We start from the raw sequence: 22,333 nt of genomic DNA, 5'->3' as shown, positions 1-22,333 counted from the left end.
GTACAAAATAGAAACACTTTAGAAGTTTAAAAAATCACCTTATTTATAAGAATAATATATCTTTTATTTCTGTAAAGCCAGAATAATTAGAGGTTATCTAATTTTTTGATGGGAAGTGAAGCTGAGAAATGTGTTCGGAGAATAACTGTTGTTAACGACACCTATGGCTAGTTTTAAAGCATTGTGAGCTAATGAGAATTAATAAAAGTGTTTGGGAGGAATTTAAAATTTTGAGATTCTAGAAACCAGGAGGCACCTTTAAAATGCCGAGTTCCAACTAGCCCCTGCCACCAAGAATAGCCAGGGTGGTATGCAAAACTCTCATCAAAAGGTGCCAATCTGGTTGGGGCTTGCCCCAACTAAATTCAACTGAGATGGAAACCAGTGACCCTGTAATTGGAGGACTTCCACTGTCTGCCGACCACCAGAGAGATGGGTGGGTAGTGTAAGCTTCCCTGATCACAGTTCACCAGAGGTCACCTTCTTATTGTGAGAACAAAGTCCAACTGAACTGAGGTCCCAGCTGCAAGGCTCTGCTGTGTAAACACAGCACAGACAACCAGGATAGACAAATGTTAAGGTTCCTGTGCAATGTATTGTTAGAATATAGACGTGGCCATAGACTCTGTTTTCAACTGCTTTCTACAGCTCTCTCTCTCTCATCTTCTTTCTCCCTTTCTACCTCATGTGTTAACATAAAAACATCCTCTTAGACAAATACCTATTTGTCATTTTAGTCTGATAAGGAGAGGCTCCTGCTGCACCCCAAACAACCCAGATACTTTTAATGGGCATGGCCTCAGCAGGGCAGCACCACTGTAGCATACATTGTCATTGGGCTGACATTTCCTCATTCATCTCTAGGACCAAAGCTCTTAAAATCAGGGGAGATATGGGAGGTTGGGGAGCTGTCTGTCTCCTCCTCCCTTTTCAACTCCAAACCCATTTTTGACTCCTGACATTCACTTCCCCTCTGGGAGGCCCTGGCTAATAGAAACACAAATTCAGTTTCATACCTCTGCTCTTAGGTGTTCAAGGATGATCTTTGGGAAGCAGCATGGCATCAATCACTGTCCATGGCTACTTCAGAAGCCACAGTGATGGACTGGCCAGCCAAAGCCCCCTCACTGCTGCCTGCATGCTGCAATTCAATTAGTCGTGGTCAGAGGGAGGCATTATTATTCATACACCGCTGATAGTTCCCAAAGTAAACAGAGCTGGGATGAGGTCTCTCATCATCCCAGTGCCTTTAGCTGAGACACAAAGAAAAAAAATCCTAGACACAAGAGTGGAACATTTGGTCTGAAGTCTGATCTCTTCCCTTCTCCCTTTTTTTTCGCCACAACCCTTAACAAATAAGTGTCCTGTGTTTGCACCCACAGACCTAGCAAGGCTATTTTATTCTTGTATTGCCAACAATATTATAAAGTCTCTTTCCACTCTGGGTTTCCCTGCCTCCTGCCTTTATCATGGTTAGTGCCTCTCAAAAAATGGGAAGTGGGTTCTTTAAATTGTGTGAACAATCCTGTTAGAATATAACAGACTGATAACTTCCCAGTTAGCAGTAAATAATCCCTGAAGAAATATAGGGTGACATTTGTATTTTATAAAGTGCTAACCAAATTAACTGGGGCCTGGCAAACCCCCATCTGTTTATCAGTTTTGCTGGGGAAAGTGAACCCAAGATAAATACCAGTTTTCCTTGGATAAATTTTATAGCCACACTGAAACTGCCAAAGCACACAAAAGAAGTGAAAGCAGAGCTATGTTCTCATTGACAGAAAAAGTCAATTTTGCAGGCTGGACTTAGGCAAGAGGCTTTAACTCCACCTCCTGATCCCAGCTCAAGTTCTGAATGTTTATAATTGGGCTGTTTTCTTCAGCTGGGGAATGAGCCAATTCAGTGAGCTGAAAGTTCAATTCATCAGGCTCTCAAGGAGAACCTGCTGTCAGAAATCACAAGGCTGGCCAGAGTGTGCCAGCTGCAAGAGGTGAGAACTGGGACCCTCTGCCAACTCTGCTTTGTGGGAGTGACACAACTTCTGGCTCAGACAATTTACTAAACTTGGGAGAATTGTGCAATCAAGGCCTTATGTTCACTTTTGCTATGTGGGACTTTTGGATGCTCACTACATTCCAACCCTCAGCCCAGGGAGGACCTCAGAAAGCTTCAGAACCACAGGGCCATATAGGATATATAGCAAATGTGGCTATGAATAAAAATCAACAGGGAGCCCTTTGGAAACATGACCCCACCCCAGACCTACTGGGTCAGAATCTCTGGAATTTCATTTGTGATTCACAACAGTTTGCTGTAATAATGTGCTATGTGGACCCAGTTAAGGAAGGGCTCCAGCTGCTGAGAGGGTCAACAGACCATCTTCCCTGTGTATTCAGTGAGGAACCCAGCTCATGCCCCTTTTAGGCATGGCACCCAATGACCATTGGCCACACTTACAAAGGCCTTGCTGTCTGGGCTCCCCTCAGTACCGCTCTCAAGAGTCACTCCATTTCCAGAACACCTTGTGGGGTTCATTGTGGCTTTCCTCCATACATCCTGTTTCCAAAGCCTCTTCTTAATAAACATCTTGCACATTGAACTTCATCTCAGGGGAGCACCCTGTCCACACTAGCCAGGTTTGGGGAATGACCATCTGGAAACCACTGTTATTCCAAGACTCAGCACATCCATACCATGAGTAAGTGGTCATTTATCCTCAGTGTGACCACTGCAGAGGTGGGTACACACCAGCTCTCACACAGTTCCTCTGAACAACTCTGGGAATAGCAGTTTGTGTCATTTAATTTTCCTGTTTTCATAGAAAATTGAAGAGTTCTGGGGTTCTGCTGCTTGCTGCTCTGGTATTAAAGATGGATTGAATCATTCAAGTTACCTGGCCTCTGTTTTCCACTATAATAATGAATGTAGTAGTGGTGGGAAGCATGGATGAAAGAACAATGAACAGTTAGCCTTTATCTGTTTCTACCTGCAGTGAGCCATGGAAAGAAAAAAAGGGAGGGCCAGAAAGAAGGGATGCATTAAAGACTAGGTCAAAGGCCCAGTATTGACTTGTGTGGTAGTTTAAACACAACACCACCTTCTTTGAAACTTCTCTCATCAAGAAATGGTATGAAAAGCTTCCGCCTGTAAATGGGATTTGCCTTAGTGACTCATTTCTAATGAGTAGGATGGGGCAGACTGATGCTGTGTACCATCTAGGGCTAGTTGAAAAAGTGGTACAATTTCCACCTGGTGCTTTTTCTCAGGACACACTTCAGAAGCCCTGACTGCACCCCGCATGAAAACCACAAGGGAGACCACATAAAGTTAGAGATGGACAAAGCTGTTTGAATCTTCTCATGCTCTGACTCCAGCCTTAGTCACTGTTTGATTGTTACTATTAATACATGAGAGATTCCCAAGTGAGAACTACCCAGCTGAGCTCAATCAATGTGCAGAACCATTTAATATAATAAAAATAAATTATTCATATATTTACACTTTTACACTAAGTTTGGGATGATTGTTATACAGAAATAGAGAATTTGGGGTGAATAAGAGGTCTTAAAGCAGAGATTAATCCTCATTCATGACACTGAATTTATATTCCAATGAATATAAATCCTTACAGGGGTGTCCAACCCCAGCCCAGGATGGCTATGAATGTGGCCCAACACAAAATCGTAAATTTACTTAAACCCTTTCTTTTGCTCATCAGTTTTCGATAGTGTTCGTATATTTAATGTGTGGCCCAAGACAACACTTCTTCCACTGTGGCCCAGAGATGCCGTGAAGTTGGACAGCCCTGCCAGGTAAAATGAGTTCTAAATCCACTCAAACAAAATGTAGCACAGTGTTCATGAGAATTTCCTTGAGGACCCAGTAAGGACCACCAAGCATTTCAGAAGCAGGCACCAGGCCTTTGTCCACATACAGCCCTGATGACCTGACTCATCTCCCAGGGGAAATTCAAGATCCACAACAACATGCAGGAAGCTCTTTGGTGGCCAAGACAATGGCACATCCACATGCTCAGTACATGCATCAATTCAGAGGGGATACCAACAGGCACTTGCTGGCAGCTGCTTTCAATATTCTACACATAGTAGTCCGAATTTATACTGCCTATTTCTTAGGCTTCATTGGAAATAGCAATTTCCAAATGTAGGCAGAGGCTAGCTACTGCATGTAAGAACTGAAAAATGTTTACTAACACACTGTCTTAGTTCATTCAGGCTGCTATAACAGAATGCCATACACTGGGCAGCTTAAAGAACAGACATTTATATCTCACAGTTCTGGAAGCTTGCAGCCCAAGATCAGAGTGCTTGGCATGGTTGGGTTCAGAGAACAGCCACGTTGTTGCTGTATCCTTCACATGGAAGGAAACTCTGGTGTTTCTTGTTCTTATAAGCACAATAATTACATCATAGAGCCCCATCCTTAGGGTACCATCACTTGGTGGAATAGGGCTTCAATTTATGGATTTAGATTCAGTTAGTAACACAAACCAAAAGCATAATTATAAAAATTTTAAATATATTTTTTGTTTATGCTATTACAGTTTTCCCATTTCCCCCCTTTATTCCCCTCCATCCTGCACACCTCCTCCCAACTGCATTCCCCCCCACCCCCTTTTGGTTCATGTCCATGGGTTGTACATTCAAATACTTCGGCTTCTACATTTCCTATCCTGTTCTTAACCTCCCCCTGTCTATTTTCTACCTACCATTTATGCTACTTATTCCCTGTCCCTTCTCCTCCACTCCCCCCATCCCCTTCCTGGCTGAGAACCCTCCATATGATCTTCATTTCTGTGATTCTGTTACTGTTCTACTTGTTTGCTTAGTTCATTTTTGGTTTTGTTTTAGGTTTGGTTGTTGGTTGTTGTGAGATTTTTGTCATTGTACTGTTCATATTTTTTATCTTCTTTTTCTTAGATAAGTCCCTTTAACATTTCATATAATAATGGCTTGGTGAAGATGAACTCCTTTAACTTGATCTTATTGGGGAAGCACTTTATCTGCCCTTCCATTCTAAATGATAGCTTTGCTGGATAGAGTAATCTTGGATGTAGATCCTTGCCTTTCATGACCTTGAATACTTCTTTTTTAAATATTTTTTATCGATTATGCTATTACAGTTTTTCCCAATTTACCCACCCCTATCCCCCCTCTGCCTTGCCCCCCAACCCTCCAGTATCTCCCCCGTTAGTTCATGTCCGTGGGTTGTACATATAAGTTCTTTGAGTTCTCTGTTTCCCATACCATTTTTATCTTTTCCCATCATCTACCTTATGCCTACTAACCATACTTCTTCTTCCCTGTACCTTTCCCCCCTCTATTCCTCCATTTCCCCTCCCCAGTGAAATCCCTTCATTTGATGACCATTTATCTGATTCTGTTCCTGTTCTGGTTGTTTGCTTAGTTTTTGTTTTCATTGTTGTTCTTTTCTTTTAGGTTCATTTGTTGATAGTTGTGAATTTGTCGTCATTTTACTGTTCCTATTTTTTGATCTTCTTCTTAGATAAGTCCCTTTATCATTTCATGTAATAAGGGCTTGGTGATGATGAACTCCTTTAACTTGACCTTATCTGGGAAGCGCTTTATTGGCCCTTCCATTCTAAATGATAGCTTTGCTGGATAGATTAATCTTGGACATAGGTCCTTTCCTTTCATGACTTCAAATACTTCTTTCAAGCCCTTTCTTGCCTGCAAGGTTTCTTTTGAGAAATCAACTGATAGCCTAATGGGAACTCCTTTGTAGGTAACTCTTTCCTTCCCTCTTGCCGCTTTTAAGGTTCTCTCCTTGTCTTTAATCTTTGGTAACTTAATGATTAATGAAGGAAGTTTTCCTTCATTATTTGTTCAAATAAGTTTTCAATTTCTTGGTCTTCCTCTTCTCCTTCTGGCAACCCTATAATTCAGATATTGGAACATTTCAGGTTGTCCCAGAGGTTTGTAAGAGTCTCTGTGCTTTTTCAAATTCTTGTTTCTTCATTTTGATCTTGATGGATGTTTATTTTTTCCTTTTGTTCCAAATCATTGCTTTCAGTCCTGGTTTCCTTCCTGTTACTGTTGGTTACCTGAACATTCTGCTTTATTTCACTTTGGGTATCCTTCATTTGTTTTTTCATTTTTTGATCAATCTCAGTCTGATCTGTGAGCATTTTGATTATCAGGGCTTTAAATTTTCCATCAGATAGTTTGGCGATCTCCTCATTGCTTAGCTCTCTTTCTGAGGCTTTACTCTATTCTTTCATTTGAGCCATATTTCTTTGTCTTGGGGCAGCTGATAAGTTGTAAGGGGGCTAGGCCTTAGGTATTCACCCAGGCAGAGCCACCCTCTTTGCTGCGCTGCAGTGCTGCCTGTGGGGGAGGGGCCAAAGAGGGAAAAATGCAGCTGGCCTGCTCCTCTCTAGCATACTTTTCAAAGGACTCTCGGACTCTCATGTAAGACTGGGAGCTTCTCCTACCATGGCAGCCCACAGCCACCTTTGAGGCCCCTTAAATCAGCCCTCCCGAGCAGCCACCCCACCCCAGCTTGGCACCCAGCCCTGCCCCCAAGGTCCGCCACCTCTTGGTTTTTCTGAGGAGGCCCTCGGGGTCTGCTGCCTTACTGGTCTGGTTTTTCTGGTTGATTTTTTCTTTAATTCCTTTGTTGTTGTAGTTCCATGCAGTTTGATTTTCTTGTACTTTTAATTGTTTATCGATTTCAGATTGGTTGTTATCCTCCTTTTGGTTGTGTGAGGAAGCAAAGGGTATCTACCTACACCTCCATCTTGGCCAGAACTCCCTTGAATACTTCTTTCCAGCCCCTTCTTTCCTGTAAGGTTTGTTTTGAGAAAGTAGTTGGGAACTCCTCTGTAGGTAACTCTCTCCTTTTCTCTTGCTGTTTGTAAGATTCTCTCCTTATCTTTAATATTAGGCAATGCAATTATGATGTGCCTTGGTGTGTGCTTCCTTGGGTCCAACTTCTTTGGGACTCTGAGCTTCCTGGACTTCCTGGAAGTCTATTTCCTTTACCAGATTGGGGAAGTTCTCCATTATTTGTTCAAATAAGTTTTCAATTTCTTGGTCTTCCTCTTCTCCTTCTGGAACCCCTATGATTTGGATGTTGGAACGTCTAATGTTGTCCTAGAGGTTCCTAAGCCTCTCCTCTTTTTTAAAAAAAATTCTTATTTCTTCATTCTGTTCTGATTGTTTATTTCTTCCTTCTGCTCCAAACCATTGATTTGAGTCCTGGTTTCCTTCCCATCACTGTTGTGTCCCTGTATATTTTCTTTTATTTCACTTTTTCCTGTATTTCAGAACCATGTTCAACCAGTTTTGCGAGCATCCTGGTTACCAGTGTTTCAAACTGTGCATCTGATAAGTCGGGTATGTCTTCGTCACTTAGTTGTATTGTTTCTGGAGCTCTGATCTGTTCTTTCATTTGGGCCATTTATTTTTGTCTCAGCACACCTGTTACATTGTAAGGGGTGGAGCCTTAGGTACTTGCCATAGCTGGGCCACCCACATCCCTGCGTTGCTGTGCTGTATATGGGGGAGGGGTCAGAGAGGGAACAATGGGGCTTGTTCAGCTCTCTGCTGGCTTTCATTCACTTCCATCACAACCATAAGCAAATTTGACCCTTCTGATGCTGATTCCCAGGTGGGCAGATTTGTGTATGTTCTAGGACCCTGTGGGTCTCTGCAAGAACTCTGCTGTGAGGCTGGGAGTTTCTCCTACCACCTCAACCCCCACAGGTTTTTTCAGTCAGGGGTTTTGAGGCTTTATTTCCCTGCACTGGAACCCTGGGTTGCATGGTCTGTCTAGCTCCCTGTTATTCCTTCCAGTTTATCCCTACACAAATGTGGGACCACCTGCTTCACCAGCCAGCCGACTGGCTTGGTCCACCAGCTGCAGCCTTGCCAGGAGTCCTCTCCTCCTGACTTCCTGTCTCCGCCCCTCGTACTGGTCTGGATGAATGATTCTTCTTTAACTCCTTGGTTGTCAGACTCCCATACAGTTTGATTTTCTGGCAGTTCTGGTTGTTTCTTTCATTTTAAATTTGTTGTTGTCCTTCTTTTGGTTGTACAAGGAGGCACAGTGTATCTACTTATGCTTCCATCTTGGCTGAAAGTTCAATTATAAAATTTTTACAAAATGGTCCTGAAACATTATTAAAACTTAATCCAGATTTGAGATATTATCTTTTAAAAGGCAGAGTTGACACAAGGACAAAATCAAGGGGGAGGGTAGTGGTGGGGGAGGGAGGTGGGACTGGCTGGGGTGGGGTGGAGAGATGGGGAGAAAATGCAGACAATTGTAACTGAATAAAAAGAAAAAAAAAAGAAAATGATTTCCAACCTAAATTATTGTAATTTTTCAATGTCCTATAGCCTGAAAAGAGAATACTTTTCAATTGTCTTGAAATGAGCTTTTCAGGCTGATATCTCCAGAAACTCATTATGAGAGAGTGACCACAGTTTCTGAGACCATGTTCGTTATACTCTAACAGGCATTTAGTACTTTCTTTTTGGTGATGCTGCTCCTAGGTTCAAAATGGAAAGATATGCAAACTTAAGAGCCCAACAAACATTAGAGTTTTTTTTGTTTGTGTTTTTATGTCAATAATGTATGAATTTATTTTTGTTGGAAGAAATACAAAGTTATCTAGAATAAATTGTGAAAGTTCCCCCCTTACTACCTCTCCACTTTACTTTTCTTCCCAGATTGAGGTATTTCTTGCTGGTCTCTTTTTTGTGCATTTGTTTTTTACATATTGAAGTACATATGTACATTAACACAAATATTTTTATTATAGGAAATATTAGCTTTTGTCTTTTCTTATGGTACAATTGAGGGAAGAAGTAGAGGGGATCATAGAGTAAAAATTTTAAACCAAACAGGGGCTTACATATTATTTAGTCATCTAATTGATCCCATAACAAAGGAAAATTGAGACGTGTGGAAATTGAGTAGTGGAAGTTCAGAAAGCTAATTCCTTCCAGGTCACCACTGAAACCATGGACTTGTGGGTACCAGTCCACTGCTTTTCCCATTTCATGAGACACAGGGTGGCAGCAGTGACAGAAATGAAATGTTTTCTCTGAATACTTATGGCAGATTGGACTAAGAACAAAAACTTGAAGTTATAGGGATAAGGGAAAGCATGAAATAGATCTTCCTTTGTTGAAGAGTGTTATTTGTTATCTGCCTTGTGCAATCTACCCATTTTTCACCTGAGTGGCTCACATGTACCCTGCCCACTCTTTTTATCACTAGACATTCAGGATGGGCTACAGTGGCTGTGCTCCCTGTCATGGAGGGAGGGATGTGCAGGCAATTCACAAAAGCTTTCTGAATATCTCAACTTCTGTCAGTGATTAACTCATGAATGTACCTTTTAGACCAATAGTCAACTTAAACACATCTCCTAAATTCTTTGAACAGCATGATATTCCCAAATCTCAAAGTTGACTTTGGATTTACTTCCAAGGACCTAGTTTTTGGCTTGCTTTACTTAGCATTATTTATGTATTTTAGAGGCAGAGAAATGCATCCAGAATTTTTTTATCTCATACTTGCAGGAGGGTTTCTGTATCCCTCATTAGATTTATGGACACTTTTGTAACATTATCAGAAATTTACACTACTTCTACTGTTGTCAGAGTGAGTTAATAAAATTGTTTAGTTGCTTTGTGCTTCTGACTGGCTTTAGCTGAAAATGGTTTGTGATCGTCAGAGAAGCAACAAGCATCTGATATAAAAAGTGAAAAGGTCATTCTTAGGTCTGTTAGAAAATAGGACAATTTTTCCTGTAAAACATAATTTGGGGATGAATGTTTGAGGACTTATAAGGGGAAATATCTGTGTGTGTATGTGTGTGTGTGTTTACTTTTTGAAGAAAATATAAAATTTACATATGTATATATATGAAATGTAAACATATTAAATAAATATACATTGGTTTTTCAGCTAATTATAATGTTTATTTACAAGTAAATTTCAGGTCTATTAAATATTAGTAATTTCCATTCCTAATGCTCAAAGATCAAACTAATATTTGATGTAGTAATAAACTGATGTCAACTAATAAAGTGCACATTTACAGTCTCCCTTTAAGTGTCTGTCCGTCCCTGCTCCAATAGCCAGAATTCTGTTTGAATGGATTGTCATCACTTTTCCTGTTCTTCTAGGACCTACTTACTCAAAAACAAACCTGTTGTCAGAAGCATAAATCACTAAGAAGTTAACTTTCAGAACAAAGAGGCTGTGAAAGGGCAGGGAATACAAAATAGAAAACAGGAGACTGGAGAAAGAATGTTTCAATATTATCATTTAAGAAACCCATACTCTGTGATGGCTCTTTGCCTGTGGACAGGCTATTAAACAATTTTAAGCCTCAGTTTACCTACAATACACATCTGAATTTAAATAAAGCCTATCTCAAAGGTTATTATAATATTCAATTTGATAATGCATGTGAAACTATTAGCTTAGCACCTAAACTAAGCACTCCATAGTGTGTACACCCAGAGGCACTTCTTCAGCCTTTCCACATATGCATGTGTGAACGCATGAATGTACACTTGGTTATAAGTATGCATGTGCATGTACAAGCATGTACACAAAAGTGTGTGTTACATGTGCACACATGCCCATACATGCATGCATGCCTAGTTATATCCATAGGTTAAGACAATGCTGAAGCTATCAGGGATTTGAGTTTGAGGTCCAGTACAACAGAGCTTTCATCACTTCTTTTTTTACAACATATATTTTATTGATTATGTTATTACATAACATAAATTTCCCCCATTGTCCTCCTGCACCTGGTATCCCCCATTCCATCTGACAATTCCCTCCTCCTTAGTTCATGTCCATGGGTCATGCATGTAAGTTCTTTGGCTACTCCATTTCTTATACTGTTCTTAACATCCCCCTGTCTATTCTGCACCTACTAATTTGCACTTCTTGATCCCTGAAACTTTCCCCATTCTCCTTCTTCCACCTCCCAACTGATAACCCTCCAATGATCTCCGTATCTCTGATACTAGTATTATGTTCTGCTTGTTTGATTAATTTCTTTTTTAGATTCAGTTGTTGATAGTTGTGAATGTATTGCGTTTTTAATATTCATAGTTTAGATCTATTTCTTAAATAAGTCCCTTCAACATTTCATATAATAATGGCTTGGTGATGACGAACTCCTTTAGCTTTACTTTGTCTGGAAAGTACGTTATCTGTCCTTCCATTCTTTTATTTTAATATATTTATTGATTATGCTATTACAGTTGTCCCATTTCCACCCCCCTAACTCCACTCCATTCTGCCCACCCCCTCCCTCTCACATTCCCCCCCTATAGTTCATGTCCATGGGTCATACTTATAAGTTCTTTGGCTTCTACATTTCCTACACTATTCTTACCCTCCCCCTGTCTATTTTCCGTCTATCATCTATGCTACTTATTCTCTGTACCTTTCCCCCCCTCTCCCCTTGCCCACTCCCCTATTGACACCCCTCCATATGATCTCCATCTCTATGGTTCTGTTCCTGTTCTAGTTGTTTGCCTAGTTTGCTCTTGTTTTTGTTTTAGGTGTGGTTGTTGGTTGTTGTGAGATTTTTGTCATTTTACTGTTCATATTTTTTATCTTCTTTTTCTTAGATAAGTCCCTTTAATATTTCATATAATAAGGGATTGGTGATGATGAACTCCTTTAACTTGACCTTATTGGGGAAGCACTCTGTCTGCCCTTCCATTCTAAATGATAGCTTTGCTGGATAGAGTAATCTTGGATGTAGATCCTTGCCTTTTATGACTTGGAATACTTCTTGCCAGCCCCTTCTTGCCTGTAAGGTCTCTTTGGAGAAATCAGCTGACAGTCTTATGGGAAGTCCTTTGTAGGTAACTGTCTCCTTTTCTCTTGCTGCTTTTAAGATTTTCTCCTTCTGTTTCATCTTGGGGAATGTAATTATGATGTGCCTTGGTGTGTTCCTCCTTGGGTCCAGCTTCTTTGGGACTCTTTGGGCTTCCTGGACTTCCTGAAAGTCTATTTCCTTTGCCAGATGAGGGAAGTTCTCCTTCATTATTTGTTCAAATAAGTTTTCAATTTTTAGTTCTTCCTCTTCTCTTTCTGGCACCCCTATAATTCGGATGTTGGAACGTTTCAAGATGTCCTGGAGGTTCCTAAGCCTCTCCTCATTTTTCCAAATTCTTGTTTCTTCATTCTTTTCTGGTTGGATGTTTCTTTCTTTCTTCTGTTCCACACTGTTGATTTGAGTCCCAGTTTCCTTCGCATCACTATTGGTTCCCTGTACATTTTCCTTTTTTTCTCTTAGCATAGCCTTCATTTTTTCATCTAGTTTTCAAACAGATTCAACCAATTCTGTGAGCATCTTAATAACCAGTGTTTTGAACTGTGCATCCAATAGGTTGGCTATCTCTTCCTCGCTTAGTTGTATTTTTTCTGGAGCTTTGAAGTGTTCTGTCATTTGGGCCATTTTTTTTTTTTTGTCTTGGTGTGTCTGTTACTTTAAGGGGCGGAGACTTAGGTGTTCCCCGGGGTGGGGTAACGCTGGTAGCTGCGCTGTGAGGCTGTACGTGGGGGAGGGGCCAAGATGGATGGCGCCCGCTTCACTCTCCTCTGGATTTCAATCTTTCACTCTGATACCCACAATCAAACTGGGCCCCTCTGGTGCTGGTTCCCGAGTGGGTGGGCTTGTGCACACCCTAGGCCCCTGTGGGTATCTCCAAGGACCTCTCCTGTGAGGCTGGGAGTCTCTCCTGCTGCCGCCCCAACCCCCATGGGCGTTTTTCAATCAGAGGTTTGAGGCTTTATTTCCCAGCGCTGGAGCTCTGGGTTGCGAGGTCTGCTTTGATCCCCGCCATTTGTCAGGTTTATCTGTGTGTGAATGTGGGGCCGCTCTGCCTGCCCCGGTCTCCGCTGCTCTGAGTCTGGCCCTCTCAGTTTATCTGCATGAATGTGGGGCCGCAGGGTCTGCTAGTGGTCAGACTGCCTGCCCTGTTCGTCCCACACTCCGCCAGTCTCAGTCCCGCCATGGCAATGCGAGTCCTCTCTGTCCTGGCTGCCCGTCTCCACCCCTCCTACTGGTCTGGATGAATGTTTATTTTTTATCTCCTTGGTGTCGGACTTCCTTGCCATTTGATTTTCTGTCAGTTCTGGTTGTGCGAGGAGGCGCAGTGTGTCTACCTACGCTGCCATCTTGGTTCTCCTGTCCTTCCATTCTAAATGATAACTTTGCTGGATAGAATAACCTAGATTGTAAGACTTTGCTCTTCATCACTTTGAATACTTCTTTCCAAAACCTTCTAGCCTGCAAAATTTCTTTTGAGAAATCAGATGATAGTCTTATGGGAATATCTTTGTAGGTAACTATCTGCTTTTCTGTTGCTGCTTTTAAGATTCTCTCTTTATCTTTAACTTTTGGCATTTTAATTATGTTGTGTCTTGGTGTGGTCCTCTTTGCACATCTTGTTTGGGACTCTCTGTGCTTGCTGGACTTTATGTGTATTTCCTTCACCAAATTAGGAAACTTTTCTCTTATTATTTTTTCAAACAGGTTTTCAGTTTCTTTCTCTCTCTCTTTTCCATGATTTGAATGTTGGTATGTTTGAAGTTGTACCAGAGGACCCTAATTTTTTCTTTGGATTCTTTTTCCTCTTTGCTGTTCTCATTTAATTTTTTTTTCTTCTTTATGTTTCAAATCAGTGATTTGATTCTCAGCTTCACTGTGAATCCACTTCACTGTGGATTCCCCATAAATTTTTCTTTGTTTCACTTAGTGTAAACTTCATTTATGCCTGCATCTTTTTAATGCTATTGAAATACCCAGTGATCCATGGCTGGTGTGGCTCAGTGGATTGAGTGCTGGCCTGTGAACCAAAGGGTCGCTGGTTCAATTCATAGTCAAGGCACATGCCTGGGTTTTGGGCCGGGTCCCCAATAGGGGGCGCATAAGAGGCAACCACACATTTATGTTTCTCTCCCTCTCTTTCACCCTCCCTTCCCCTCTCTAAAAATAAATAAATAAAATGTTAAAAAAAAAAGAAAAAGAAATACCAATGAGTTCTGGCTGGTGTAGCTCAGTGGAGTGAGCACTGGCCTGTGAACCAAAGGATCACTGGTTCAATCCCCAGTTGAGACACATGACTGGATTGTGGGCCTGGTCCCCAGTAGGTGGTGTGTGACAGGCAACCACACATTGATGTTTCTTTCCCTGTCTTTCTCCTTCCCCTCTCCTCTATAAATAAATAAATAAAGTCTAAAAAAAGAAATAAAGAAAAATTTATTAAAAAAGAAATACCCAATGAGTTCCTTGAGCATCCTAATAGCTAATGTTTCAAACTCTGAATCTGAGATTGATTATCTCCACTTTGTTTTGTTCTTTTTCCTGGAGTTCTGTTTTTTTCATTTGAGCCATATTTATTTGTCTCCTCATTTTGACAGCCTCCCTGTGTTTGTATCTAAGTATTAGGTAGATGTACTCACCCTGATGCCAGACACTTCAGTTTCTCCCTGTCACCACTGGCCCTAGTGCTGCAGCCCAGAGAGAGTAAGTCTGCATAAGTCCTAAATCTGTTGTGGGCCCTTTAAGAGGAAACACCTGAGAATCCCAAAGTTTCTTCCATCTCTCCAACCCCCACTCCCACTGGTTTTTACAGCCAGAAGTTATGGGGACTATCTTTCTGTCTCTGGAACCTGGGCTGGGTGGTCTGGTATGGAACTGGGATCCGTTATTACTGAGGTACCCGTCTTGATTTTTATCCATCACATGTGGGAGTGGTACCACCTGTCCTGCGTCTCTGCCTCTCCATCCCTCCTACCCATCTGGTTTAATGTGACTTCTTTAATTCCTTGGTTGTTGGACTTCCATCCAGCTTGATTTTCTGACAATTCTTGGTGATAGTTGTTTTGTAGTTTAATTGTAATATTTGCTGTGGTTGTGCAAGGAGGTGAACCATGTTTACCTACACCTCCATGTTGACCAAAAGTTCATTTTCATCAGTTCTTAATTTACCCTGGCAGGTCCTGTCATCAGAAAACTTGTAAACTAATTCACAGAGATGTTAAAAATGTACAAAAAGTAATTGAATAAGATAACTTGGTATTTTGTTTTAGTTTTCATGTAAGAATAATTGAGCCAGTACTTCTCTGAAGAAGGAGATGCAGAAATTCATTCACTTATTCAATCAGTAAATATATTCTGGGTCCCTAGCACATGCCAGGCACTAGGAAAACATAGCCAAATCAGTTCAATTCTTGCCCCATGTCAGGGAGCATACCTTATCCTGTGGAAACAGAGAGGCATAAAGAGATACCCTACCTTTAATACCAGGCATTTATATGGCCAGGCATGCTGTGTCTGAGAACAGGAAGGAGAGAGTGATTAGTTGGCCATATGTAGTCAGTGAAGGCCTTGGACGATGTTGTGTTTAGGATGAAACTTGAGGGATGAGAAGGCACCGTCCATACAAATGGAAGTCAAGGTACAGGGTAGAAGGACATACAGACTTGAAAAGTCATGTGGTATTGAGAAATTACAGTTATTTAGTGCTCTTAGTGTGTACAGAGGAGGTAAGCAGAGCAGAGGAGCTGAGGTGATTGGACACCAGATCATGAAAAGCTTCCTCATACCTGTTAGACGTTGCTCCTGGAAGAGATAAATAAAGGGTTTTCTGATGTCCAAAGCAGAATTAGCTAATGGTCAGATCAGCAGTGCACCTCAGAAAGATAATTAGTGGTGGTGTGAGGATGAAATGGAATTGGGAATAAGGAAATGGAATCTTTTCACAGTATGGGGCACAGGCTGAACAATAATCTGAATGGGAGAGGAAGGAAGAGAACATTGAGAATCTTTTGGGACATACTTTGTATTTGTTGATGAGGAAGAGAATTCATCAAAGTCATTCATGTTTCCCACCTAGGCAATTTGTCAATGGTGGTACTAAAACTGAGAAAGCTAATGCTGAGTTGAGATGTGGACAAGGGTGAAAATCATGGATGTAATTCAAACATTTGACTTAGAGTCACATGATACATTCTGGTAGAAATGCTCAAATTTATTGACATCATGTCTATGAACTGTAAGCATTAGGATAATTCAAAAATCCATTGGAAAACCTGGGGCTGAATTTTACTGAGTGTATACCTAAAGAATAAGAGTAGAATTTTGAGACATTCATTTTTAAAATGACATTAAGCTAAATGAAATAAGCCAGGTGGTGAGGGACAAATACCATATGATCTCACCTTTAACTGGAACCTAATCAACAAAACAAACAAGCAAGAAAAATATAACCAGAGACATTGAAATTAAGAACAATCTGACAGTAACCAGAGGGAAGGTGGAAAGGGATGATGGGGGAAAAAGGGGGAAGGGTTTTCAGGAACAACTTAAAAGGACACATGTACAAAACCAAGGGGCTGGGTGGAAGCAAGGGAGGGAGGTGGGGATGGCTCGAGTGGGGGGATAAATGCAAACAACTGTAATTGAACAACAATAAAATAATGAACAAAAATAAAATAAAAATGACATTTGGGTATGTGTACATGTGGGTGCACACACAAACTCAGATCTATCCCTATTTAAATATGTCTCTTGTTTTCCTTGACTAATCTTTAGGTGTAGAAGTTCTCCTTTCTAATATTGAATTCTGGGATTTGTATGTACACATATGTGTATAGGGATGTTCTTGTGTGTGATGGTGTCTATACCAGTTTCTATCCACTGAATCCACTCCTCTAAAATTATGTTGTTTTCTTACATATTTGTGGTTCAGAAATTCATAATTTGTGGCCCAAAGACTATGGGACAGAAGGTTTTCCAACTTTTTCTGACACTGTAGACATATTTGATGCTATATTTTGAGAGCTTGAATGTATTCATATAATCTCTGAGAAGATTCAAAGCTTTTTAACTTCTCAAAGGAAACATGAAAAAACAAAGAATAAAAGAGTTTTAGAAACACTCTCTTAAATCACTTTCTTCAATTTACCCTTCAATGTATTGGACAAATCAAAGCCCCATTTGAAGTGGAGATATTTGTTCAAAGAGAGAAAACAGGAATATGAGCCAGAAGGATCCCATCCTAATCCTGAAAAACTTTTGATCTGGACTGGACTTTTTGTTTCATGTCTTATGCTGAACTTTAATAAACTCAAATATGATCGATTATTGCTTCTGACAGGTTCTGTGTTACTTATTATGCTAAATCGTGGAAATGACTTTATAATAAGGTTCAAATAAATTTAACTTTATTTCAATTTTTCTCAACACATTCATAGATTCTGCTTTTATTATGTTTTTCTTAGTGTTTGAAAATAGTGGGATTTTCCAATATAATGATTAAAAATTTAACTGACAAAATTAATGCCAAGTTAATAAAGTTGTGTTTGGTCTCTGTTTTACTTAGTCCTGGCAGGCATATCCAGCTATGTTGGAAGTGTGGGGAGAGTGTTGGGAATCCACAGGCTGGTGCAGTACCTCAGGGCCAGCCACAGTGGGGGGCTGTTACAGATCCTGTGTCTAATGAGGCACGGGGAAGAAGCAGTTACCGGAACCCTGAGAGGAGTCACCCACTGATAGGTGCTGAGGCCTTCAGTAGAATGACACAGCCAATGCATGGTGACTCAGTGGGGAGAAAAGTGGGAGATTTTACCTATCCATCCTCCCCTACTCTCTAATTTCCTGGTGATGATTTCTTGGGGCTGAGTCCACCTAGAGGCCAGAAGGGAAAAGTATAGATGATGCAGTCTGTTAGCAGTGTAGGGGGAAGAAAGGTGGGTATTGCAGCTGGCAGGCAAAAGGAGAATATCCAGCATAACATTTTTGTTAAGAAGTATAATGGTATATACTTGGGTACTAATATAATGTGAAAATACAAAGATTTTTCACATGCTCATTCATAAGCTGTGTTCACTCTCACTATGGTACATTTACACAATGGACTTCCATGCAGCAGAGAGAAAGAGGGAGCTTATACCCTTTGCAACAGTATGGATGGAACTGAAGAGCATCATGCTAAATGAAATAAGCCAGGCGGTGAGGGACAAATACCATATGATCTCACCTTTAACTGGAACATAATCAACAAAAGAAAAAAGCAAACAAAATATAACCAAAGACACTGAAATTAAGAACACTCTCAACATTGCTGAGCCGTCCAGGAAGCAGATGCTAAGAAGCATTTAAAAGAGCAAGAGATTAATTGTGGTTAACACCTGTGAGCAACAAAGAGGAGAATAAGCAGGCACTGACCCAAGAGACTTCAGAGCTGATGCAGGTCTGACTCCTATGAAATGAGAGGTAAGGAAAGGAGACTGAGGGAAGTTTCTCTTAGACCAAGGAAAAGTCTGGCACAAAGATTGCCCATAGAGTGTTCCCTTGTCAGGAGGAAATGGCCATGCCCTGGTACCACTGAGCAGTCATTGTCTGGAGGCCTCCCCAAAGAGAACATCACAGCTGGAAAGCAATGAAAGCCTAAGGGAGTAAACAGCTGGAAGCTGTCAGCTAACCACATTCCTTATGGCTGGGTAATTAGTCCCTCCTTGAAGGGGTTCTGAGGGATGCACACATGTCCCTGTCTGCTACATATACCAGGAATGTCACCATGTCACGTCAGGAGGCAGCTGTGATACAGGGGAAGTTCCTTGACAGACAGGAAAAGGAAATAGTTCTTCTTAGAGGGAAGGTCAGTGTGAAGAGAAGTGTCAAAGCAGGAGGAAGTGAGCGGTCAGTGACCTGTGATGTGATCGCCCCTGTCTGAAGAGAAATCTTAGGTGGGGCAAAATGTTACGTAGAGAAAACCAAAAGTTAAAAACCCTGGCTGGAGAGCACGCAGAAGTTGGCCACAGTTGAGTGACAGTGGCACAATGACCTAATTAGGCAGAAAGGAGGCCTAAATTAGCCTGCAAAGCCTACATGGAGGGCAGCTATCTGTGGTGGTTGCTGGGCCCTGTGGGGCAGAACTACTGTGGTAGAGACAAAATACCCAGAAGCTTAGGTTAATATCTCCACTGAAGAACAGACTGTCAATTAAAGCCAAAAACCAAGGGAAATCTGTGGGGCTACAGCAAGAGAACCACTCAGCCTGCTTAACAGGAGGGCAGGCACATCTTCATGAGCAGCAATTGTGGTTAGTGACACAAGCCTGGGGCCAGAAAAGATCTGAAGCATCAAAGCTCCTTTTTCCTCTTCCAGACACCCAAAGCCAAAACCATCCACAGTCACCATCTTGGGCAGAAGAAGTAGGAAGACTAGAAACTTCCTTAATAGGAGCTGAACTTTGATTCAAATGAATATTTACATGAAATGTAATTGTATTGAAGTGGAAGATACTAAAACACTCTTAAGGTAAGATTAAGTTCTCTTGCCTTTACCTAACTACTGTTGACTGTCATCTTTGCAGAAGACCCCAGAGATACATGTTGATGAAACTAAACTAAGTTTATTAGATCTGCTGTATGAGAATATTACCCTGATGGACTTAATGGTATCTCAGAATGCAGAGATCAGGATCTGCTCTGGGTGATTTTTTTAAACAAGAAGTTTATTTAAACTGCAGGATGCTTGGTTGAAGAGTAATTTATCCATATTTAAAGACAGATTTTCCTATGTGTAACAGCTGCATACAAAAATGTTTTAAAATTGTCCTTGCATTTATAATGATAAACAAAAAACATTGAAATTCTTCAATCAAACAATGTGTACAAGGATTTTTGTGGGGGCTTTTTGTTAAACAGTAAGAGAAAAATAACTTACTGGAATATAAAGACAAGAGCTGAATGAGCATGCCACTAATGAAGAAAGGGGTTACTTTCACTATTTTTCCCATCTCATCTGCATTTGATGTCGATCAAAACATACCATTGACCATTGAGTTAAAAATGCAAATGCTTGTTCACATATATCAGTTATTTTATGGACAATAAAAGGAATTGGGGAAGGGGAAATGAAAGCATAGACAAACCTATACTTTAGTAGTCAGGATGTGGTGAAACCAAATTTCATTTTTCTAAATGAGAATGTCTTCTTTGTCTAGAGGAACACAGTTCTGTAGTAAAGTAGCATGTTCTGTTTTTGGTAGACACCTCCTGTCTGCTGCTGGAACACATCAATTGTATCTTCATCCTCCATTTTCAACTGTGCAGGTGTGTCTGTTTCAATGACTGGTTGCCTGTCAAATCAGAATCTGATCTGCCTCATCAACAAACCCTGTTGTTCACAATAGGCTTTCATTAGTTTACTAAGTGGTGTATACCTCTTAATCTTAAAATACACCACAGAACCATCCTACCCCACCACCTTCAAATTAATGTGATCATTGTTTTCAGTCTTGCCTCCTTTCTTGGGCTTTTTGATGGTGATAGCATGTGCCAGAATCTCCTCAGCAGCAGCTTCACAAACGTAGTGCCAGGTCTGCACCAAATGAGCACACAAGCAGCATCAGGAGCAGCAGATGAAGCTGCTCTGGGTGCTTTTTAAAGAAGGTTTTCCAAGGTTAGGAGCAATTTGGGACTGGGCAGAGCTTATAACGTAACATCTTTGAACTGGTGAGCCCCAGAAGATGAGGGACTTGAAATTAGTTTTGATGAGTAAGTTGCTGGTTTAGATAAGTGAACTATTTTAGCTGATTCAGTCCTTTTTTCTGATTTTTGCTTGATGCAAATAGATTCGGGAAAGAATGACCAGTGCTGTTTGAAAGCCCAGAGTAGGCACTGTCCTAGAGATCCTGTAATTAAAAAAAAAAAAGACAACATTTCTTTTATCTTTCTAATAATTTTAAAGTAATTGATACATTATTATTAACTAAAGCCTGCACTTTATTGAGGTTTCCTTATTATTATTATTATTATTATTATTATTATTATTATTTTACCTAGTGTCCTTTCCTGTTTCAGAATCTCATTCAGGATACCGCATTACATTTAGTTGTCTCCTAAGGCTCCTCTTGGCTGTGACAGTTTCTCAGCCTTCCCTTATTTTTGATGATCTTGACAGTTTAGAGGATAACTTGTCAGACATTTTGTAAAATGTCCCTCATTTGAGATTTATCTAATATTTTATTTACAGTTTGACTGGAGTAATGAGTTTTGGGGAAGAAAACCACAAATGTCAAGTGCCGTTTTCATCTCATCGTATCAAAGGTAGATACTATCAAAGTGGTGCATATTATCACATTTAATGTTAACCTTGATCAGGTGGTATTTGTCAGGTTTATCTACTGTAAAGAAGTTATTTTCTCCTTATTCTATATTGTGCTCTTTGGAAGGTAGACACTTTGTGCAACTCACATGAAAGGAGTTGGGGAGCGGTGTTATGCTACATAAGGGTAGAGAATCTACATTAAATATTTGGGATTTTTCTCTATGAAAGATTTGTTAATCCTATCACACTTATTAATTTATTTTATTAGAACCATGAATATTTAATTCTTTGTCTTACATTCTTTTTGTTGTTGTTAATATTTTTTTAATTTTAATTTTTTATTGTTATTCAATTACAGTTGTGTGCCTTTACTCCCCATCCCTCCACCCCACCCCATCCAAACCCCCCTCCCTCCCCCAACTCCACCCTCCCCCTTGATTTGGTCCATGTGTCCTTTATAGTAGTTCCTGTAATCCCCTCTTCCCACTGTCCCCCCCCCGCTGGCTATTGTTAGATTGTTCTTAACTTCAATGTCTCTGGTTATATTTTGTTTCCTTTTTTTTTTTCTATTTATTATGTTCCAGTTAAAGGTGAGATCATATGGTATTTGTCCCTCACTGTCTGGCTTATTTCACTTAACATATGCTCTCTAGTTCCATCCATGCTGTTGCAAAGGGTATAAGCTCCTTCTTATATTGTTTTATTTACTTTGCTGCTCAAATTTTTCCAGCTTTGGCCAGTAAGAGCTCTTTCAGTTGTATCCTGTGTCCTTTGATATTCCTCTGGTATTGTGTGCTGCTTTTTAAAAAGCATTTCCAGGCACTATAAGTCATACCAGGATTATCTTATACATTATCTGCCCCAGTCCTAGAATCAGACACTTCTCCAAAGAGTGCTGGCTCCTTTGACTTGAGAATGGTATTAGAAACCAAGATCTGGGTGCTAGGTACAGTCATTGTTACTGGGATACCATTACTTCTAGAGGCATTTCTTCTTTACATCTGAGCACTACATTTGTGATTCTTTTCCCTGTGACTCTGCTTCTATCCTTCCCATAAAAGTAGCATTTGGGAAGTCATAGAAGTCAGCTACAATGAGTGTGACCTGAAAACTAGGATGGGAATGGTTTAACAAGAAGAAGCCTTCTGTGTACTGTAGCTCCAAAAACTTAAACA

The 22,333-nt window shown here is 40.5% G+C and overlaps 1 long non-coding RNA gene and 1 pseudogene across 1 annotated transcript in view; one reads left to right on the top strand and one right to left on the bottom strand.

Annotated features, from left to right (window-relative positions):
• LOC128781285 (uncharacterized) overlaps positions 1 to 22,333 on the top strand; it is a 240,362-nt gene that overhangs the window by 172,386 nt on the left and 45,643 nt on the right. Inside the window, exons 3-4 of the long non-coding RNA XR_011651390.1 lie at positions 19,212 to 19,364; positions 21,084 to 21,157. This is a non-coding gene — a long non-coding RNA (uncharacterized lncRNA). The remainder of the gene's footprint in view (positions 1 to 19,211; positions 19,365 to 21,083; positions 21,158 to 22,333) is intronic.
• LOC112303624 (small ubiquitin-related modifier 2-like) lies at positions 20,049 to 20,933 on the bottom strand (annotated as a pseudogene).

This window comes from Desmodus rotundus, chromosome 6, assembly GCF_022682495.2.
Source record: "Desmodus rotundus isolate HL8 chromosome 6, HLdesRot8A.1, whole genome shotgun sequence".
Lineage (NCBI taxonomy): Eukaryota > Metazoa > Chordata > Mammalia > Chiroptera > Phyllostomidae > Desmodus > Desmodus rotundus.
This window is presented reverse-complemented; position numbering and strand designations above follow the sequence as displayed.